This window comes from Myotis brandtii, unplaced genomic scaffold, assembly GCF_000412655.1.
Source record: "Myotis brandtii unplaced genomic scaffold, ASM41265v1 scaffold657, whole genome shotgun sequence".
Lineage (NCBI taxonomy): Eukaryota > Metazoa > Chordata > Mammalia > Chiroptera > Vespertilionidae > Myotis > Myotis brandtii.
The window spans coordinates 2,310,904-2,317,738 of NW_005370552.1; the positions used below are offsets into that span (position 1 = coordinate 2,310,904).

The window sequence follows — 6,835 nt, forward strand, 5'->3', positions numbered from 1 at the left end:
TAATCTTTGTCCTTCTACCCCACATAAGCAGCTGGCCTATTGGGGGTGCAGAGCAGGTTTTTGTGGGTGACCTGCTCCCCCTGCTGCCGGCAGGATTGGGATAAACGCTCACATAGGATCCAACCCCGTCTCTGCTGAGTTGGCTCAGGTAGTGGCAGGCCGCCCGGATACCTTGGTTATCCGGTCACACCGGCCTGGACGGAACTGAACTACGAAAGCCCCGCCAATGCCGGCTGACGGCACCATATCTCCAGACCCTGGCCCTTCTGGGCTCGGTGAACACGGGGGTGGGGGCAGGGGGTTGGGGAGACACCAGTACGCTCTCTCAGTTCTGGTCCCCACCCCTCACCTTTAAACCCACGACGAGGAAGAGAATCATTACTAAACATGGTTGCATTTTTGCCTTCCTCTGCCCCCACTAGCGATTTTCTTTGCTGACATTTTGCTTTCTCTAGTCTTCAAGGACATTCACCAGGAAAATGGAACACCGTCCACCACGCAGAACAGATCAAAAGCGCCCCCTGGGGGCTGGCGGCGGTTCTGTCTCCAGCTGAGCAGCGGCACTGCTGTGCGTCTCTGGCCTGTTCTTGGCCTTGTAACCCAGCATCCCTGGGGTGCCGATGGCCCAACCCTCCCCCTCCCCCCGCAGCACTTGCCTGCTTTTGGGCTGCGGCCGACCAGGAATGCGCATGTCTTCTGGTCTCCCTGACACAGGACTCACAGCACAGGGCTCATCACTGTGATGAGTACAGGGAACAGCCTTCTGGAAAGACAAACCAGCATCGCTGGTCTCCCGTCCCCGCGGGGTGCCGAAGCTTCCATTTCTCCCTCAGGAAAATGCTGTTTTCCTTGAAGAGCTCTCGTGAGGAATGGAGAGTGGAGACAGCTGCGAGGCCTTGAATCACCAGTGGAAGCTCAAGGAGGCCTGGGCTGAGCTGGCACAGAAACCCACCCAAACCAGCGGCTTAAATAAGGTAGAAGTTTAGTTCTCGCGTCCCAGGGGAGGAAGAAGAGTGTCCCCTCAATCCTTCTTTTCTATTATTTAAAAAAATATTTGTATTGATTTCAGAGAGGGAAGGAGAGGGAGAGAGATAGAAACATCAGTGATGAGAGAGAAGCATGGATCGGCTGCCTCCTGCACGCCCCCCACTGGGGATTAAGCCCGCAACCCGGGCCTGTGCCCTGACCGGGAATCAAATCCGGGACCTCCTGGTTCATGGGTCGATGTTGAACCACTGAGCCACGCCAGCCAGATTATTGTTTTATAGCTGCCTGTTGATAATGCCATAGTTTTGGCAGGGCTTAACTCAATGGAGCAATTTTGGGGAACATTTTATTCTATCTGTTTCACCCCCACGCACACCCCCACCCCTTCAGATGCCAGTCTCAAGTCCAGGTTGTCACCCGTGCTTCTGGAAGGCCAGGTATAAATTGGACGTTCCCATGACCCCTCCTTTCTTGGGTTCAATTACAGTGGGGCCTTGACTTACGAGTTTAATTCGTTCGGAGACCGAGCTCCGAGCTCGTTAACTCAAATTACTCTATCAACTCAATGCAAAAAATCGGCTGAGAGACAGCTGGTATCTCAAAAAACTCGTTAGTCAGGACACTCGTAAGTCAAGGCCCCACTGTACTTTGTTAGAGTGGCTCACGGGACTCAGTAGCACAGTTTCCGCACCAGATCACAGGTTCATTATGAACTATGAACAAACACAAGGAATAGCCAGAGGAGGAGAAGCATAAGGGGGGCCTGGAAGTGTCCGGCCCAGCAGCTTCTGTCCCCATGGAGGTGGAGGAAGGCCCCGGAACCCTGTCCTTGGGGGTTTTTGTGGGGGGCGGAGGCGTGATTGATGAAAGCATCGGCCGCTGGTGATGAACTCAACTTCCGGTTAGGAGACTGGGGGCCTGGGGCTGCCATTTCCAAGCCTCTGATCACAAGGCTCATTCCCTTGGCAACCAGCCCCACCCTGAAGCTACCCTGTAATGTACTTAGGTGTGCTGAAAGGGACTTGTTGTGAGTAACAAAAGACACTTTCATCGTTCTTACCACCTAGGAAATTCCCAGGCTTGTAGGAGCTCAGTGCCAGAAACACGACCAGACCAAGGCACATGCCACAACTTGGCAAACCAGGGGCCTGTGCGGGAACTTCCACCAGGAACCGGTGGGAAGGTTGTACTGTCAACAGTGCTTGATCCAAGCAACAAAAATGCGCACAGGTGTGCTTCCCCCTCCCCCAGCCTCCCACCCTCTCCCCCGGAAAAAACTCATCCCATTTCCCAACCGTGTAAACCAGTGGTCGGCAAACTCATTAGTTAACAGAGCCAAATATCAACAGTACAACGATTGAAATCTCTTTTGAGAGCCAAATTTTTTAAACTTAAACTAGATAGGTAGGTACATTGTTATTAACTTAATTAGGGTACTCCTAAGCTGGCCTTTGCTAAAAACGTCCTCAATCTGATTGAGGTACGTTCGCTGAGTGTGGGGAACGTACCTCAGCGTTGAGGTAGGGTTGAGCCTCGGACTGACCTGCTGGCAAAGTCACAAACAAGTCCCAGCTTAGAGGGCTCAGTCCTCTTAGCATAATTAGGCTTGACCTTATAACACTCCCCAGATCTTACCTGGGAAGCTAATGGGCTGAGGGAAGTGCAGGGAGTGTAAACATGATCAAAACAGGTGAAACTCACAAGAACTGTAACTATGGTAACCACTGCATTGTTTACCTCAGACTATAAAAGGTTGGTGCAGCCTGAGCACCGGTGGAAGTCCTTCCTCTTGAGTTGGACTTACCCGCCTGGCCCCCAATATTCCCAAATTATCTCTTGTCTTTTCTGTTTCATTTGTGTGCGGCTCCTCTTCCAGATATTGAACCCTGAACCACGCGGGACGTGGAGGGAAACAATTACAACAGCTGAGGTCGACCCCTTCCAACTCTCCCATCCACACTCGTCTTGTTTCATCTATCTCCTTTCGTTCATCCTCTCTATATGTCCAAACCATCTCAACATACCTTTCTCAATCCTCGACACTACATCTTTCACTCCACAACATTCCCTAAAATTAACTTAATAAACTTTACTTAAAGTTTTAAGTCAACTTCGCACTGTACGAGCGCGCCTGCACGTGGTATTTTGTGGAAGAGCCACACTCAAGGGGCCAAAGAGCCGCATGTGGCTCGCGGGCTGCAGTTTGCCGACCACTGCGCTGACCTATGAACCAGGAGATCACAGTTCGATTTCCGGTCAGGGCACATGCCCGGGTTGTAGGCTTGATCCCCAGTGTGGGGCATGCAGGAGGCAGCCGATCCATGATTCTCTCTGATCATGGATGCTTCTATCTCTCTCTCCCTCTCCCTTCCTCTCTGAAATCAATATAAATATATAAAATAAGAAAATAAAGAAGAAAAGACCATCCTTTCCCCACTGCCCACTGCTCTGCCAGTGCCCCAATACGCTGGGACTGCTTGGGGCTCTATTTTATTTCATTGGTTTGTATATCTACCCTTGTGCCAACATTACACTAGTTTCTATACTGCAGTTTTATAATAAGTCTTAAAAGCTTTTAACATCGCACACCTTGTTCTTCTCCAAGATTGCCTTGATTATTCTATGTCCTTGGAATCTCCACGTAGATTTTATAATTAGTTTGTCAAGTTCCACAAACAAAACAAAACTTGTTGAAATTTCAAATGAGATTGCACTGAATCCGTAGACTGGTCTGGGGAGAATTGACATCTTTACAATGTTGCATCTTCTAGCTGAGACTATTGTATATTTCTTCCTTTATTTAGGTCTTCTTTCAAGCTTTTCCATAATGTTTTACAAACTATAAGCTACAGAGGGGTCGTGTGTGTTTTTTGTTAGGCCTATTCCCAGATGTTTGATGTTGTTCACATCTTGTATATCCCTAGTAATTTTTTGTCTGCTTTAGCATTATGAGCAAAGCACGTGAAAATAGCCCACTAGTATATTGATTTGCTCCTTGAAGTTCTGAGCGTTATTTTCTTTACTTTGAGGCTAGGTTATTATCAATATAGGATTGTTGATCTTCTCAGTGGATTGACCCTTTTTATCATGATGAAATGGTCTCTGGTAATGCTTTTTGCTTGAAAGTCTATTTTATCTAAAAGTACTATAGCTACACTGGTTTCTTTGTTAGTGTTTTCCTAACGTATCTTTTCTGTCCTTTTAGTCTAAAACTTTCTCTCTCCTATGCTTAAGGTGTGTCTCTTAGAAGCCTAGAGACTAAAATTTAAAAAAGTACAGTCTTACCATCCTTTTCTTTTTTAATTTTTAACTTTAAAAATATTTTTTATTGATTTCTGAGAGGAAGAGAGAGATAGAAACATTAACGACGAAAAAGAATCATTGATCGGCTACCTCCTACAGGCCCCACACTGGGGACCAAGCCCCCAACCTAGCATGTGCCCTTGACCGGAATCGAAATAGACTAAATGCTCCAATTAAAAGAAAAGACTGCGGTTCGGTTCCCTGTCAGGGCACATGCCCAGGTTGCGGGCTCGAATAAAAATATATTTAAGAAAATAAAATGTATTTTTTATTTCAGAGAGGAAGGGAGAGGGAGAGAGAAACATCAATGATGAGAGAGAATCATGGATCGGCTGCCTCCTACTGGGGATGGAGCCTGCAACCCGGGCCTGTGCCCTGACTGGGAATTGAATCGTGACCTCCTGGTTCATAGGTCGATGCTCAACCACTGAGCCACACCAGAGGGGCTGTTGTATTTTTTATTTGTATTATTTGTAAATCTACTTCTGTCCACCCTGTGTGTGTGTGTATACATATGTTGCCCTGACAGAGTGTTTATAGCAGTTGAGTGGCTGAATTTGGTTGAATATCTACTTTTTGTTTATCCATACTTTCTAATCATTCTATGAAGGTCATGTGTTATTTAAGTAATTAAACAAGATAATGTCTCCATTTTAAGTGAATTATGTTGGCTGTGGGTTGAAACAGGTATTCTTTGTCTGCAAAAGGTATTTTCTGCCTTATTTTTTAGAGTTATGTTTGGTTTTTAAATTAGAACTGGTGTTGAATTTTGTCAAAAAAAATTTTTTTGGCCACTGCAAAGATGATCGTATGGTTTTTCATTTTTGTAACTGATATATATTTTATATATAATAAAATGCACAGGTCTTAGGTCAGTGTGATGTGTTTTGACAATGTATATACCCCTATACCTACCACTCCAAACAAGAGATATAACATTTCCACCTCCCCAGAAAGTTCTAGAAGCAATTTTGTGCTGAGGTGTAATGCTTTGTGCACATTCTGGATTTACCCATCTCCAGCCTCAGTTTACCTTCTTGAGGGCCAGGAGCCACATGGGAGGCCCCAACACGCTGTCCCCTCTCAAGTTGGTCAGCAGCCCATGCTGGTGGCAGAAGGGAGCTAGATTCTGTGCAGGGCAAGTGGCCATGGGGAGGGGAGGGAAAGCTGCCTTCTGGGATGTGAAGAAGCAATGGAGGAACGTAAGCTTTTAGTGGCCCAGCCTAAGAATGCGTCTGTGGCAAACTTGTTTGCGGGGACCATTCGCTGACAGGCTCAGAGGGGCAAGGAGCGTGGAGAGCAGGTGTGGTGGGTGCAGGATCCCGACACCACCACAACCATGGCATCTCAGCTGCAGGCCCCATGTCTGTGCTCATCCTATATAATAAAAGCCTAATATGCTAAGTGTCCGGTCGTCCGTTCAACCAAAGTGTACCATGCTAATGATATACTAAGCCCGCTCAACCGCTCACTATGACGTGCACTGACCACCAGGGGGCAGACGCTCCAACTGGTAGGTTAGCTTTCTGGTGGGGTCCGGCCGATCAGGACTGAGCGAGATGGGCCTGACAGGCCCTGGAGCCTTCCTGTGGTCCCTCCCCAGCTGGCCAACCTCCTGTGTCCCTCCCCTGCCCTGATTGTGCACCTGTGGGGTCCCTTGGCCTGGCCTGTCCCCTCTTGCAATCTGGGCTGAGGGTCCCCCCACCCCAAGTGCATGATTTTTGTGCACTGGGCCTCTAGTTCCTTAATAAAGTCAGATGCCACCTTCTGGGACATTCTCTCCTGGAGCACCCTTCCCTTTGGCTGGGTTGCTAGCTTGTACTCCATTGTCCTCAGGGGGCTTGCTACATCAGGATACTCAAGGTGACTACCCTCAGCGACCTTGAACTCAAGGCCACTACCCTGCAGCAATCTGGTTGCATCTGTTTTGCAGGTTCCCCACCTCTGCAGCAGCAGGTCATGGACTGCTGCCTGGAGTCATTGATCCAGTTCACCGTGGGACATACAGGGGACGGGGAGAATGATGGAGACGCGTTGCTCTTCATCTCTGCCAGCTTGGGACTGGTGCTCCCGTGTGCTTGTAGGGCCACGAGTGCAGAAGACGGGCTTCATGGGGGATTCTGCTTCCGGTGCTCTCTACATGGAGGCAAGAAGCTGGCAGAAAGAGGACTTGGGATTCCAGGGACTCAAGTTCTTCTGTCTGAATACGATCTAGACTCTTCTATGTATGTTTGATAGCATGAAGTTTACTTGGGGAAAGCAATGAATTGCCCTACTTTATGTTTCCTTAATATGGGTCTTCTTGCCCGGCCTGTGGCTCAGTGGCTGAGCGTCACCCCAGGACCGGTCAGGGCACGGCCCAGGTTGTGGGTTCGATCCCCAGTGGGGTGCGTGCAGGAGGCAGCCAATCCATGATATTCCTCTCTCATCGATGTTTCTATCTCTTTATCTCTTTCCCTTCCTTTCTCTCTAAAAATCAATAAAACAGCCCTGGCCAGTTTGGCTCAGTGGATAGAGTGTCGGCCTGCAGACTGAAGGGTCCCAG

At 48.4% G+C, this 6,835-nt stretch overlaps 1 long non-coding RNA gene across 1 annotated transcript in view; it reads left to right on the forward strand.

Moving 5' to 3' along the window:
- Nucleotides 1–6,625, forward strand: part of LOC106723842 — a 13,075-nt gene extending 6,450 nt beyond the window's left edge. Inside the window, exons 2-3 of the long non-coding RNA XR_001359565.1 lie at nt 834–974; nt 6,224–6,625. This is a non-coding gene — a long non-coding RNA (uncharacterized LOC106723842). The remainder of the gene's footprint in view (nt 1–833; nt 975–6,223) is intronic.
- Nucleotides 6,626–6,835: the final 210 nt, after the last annotated feature.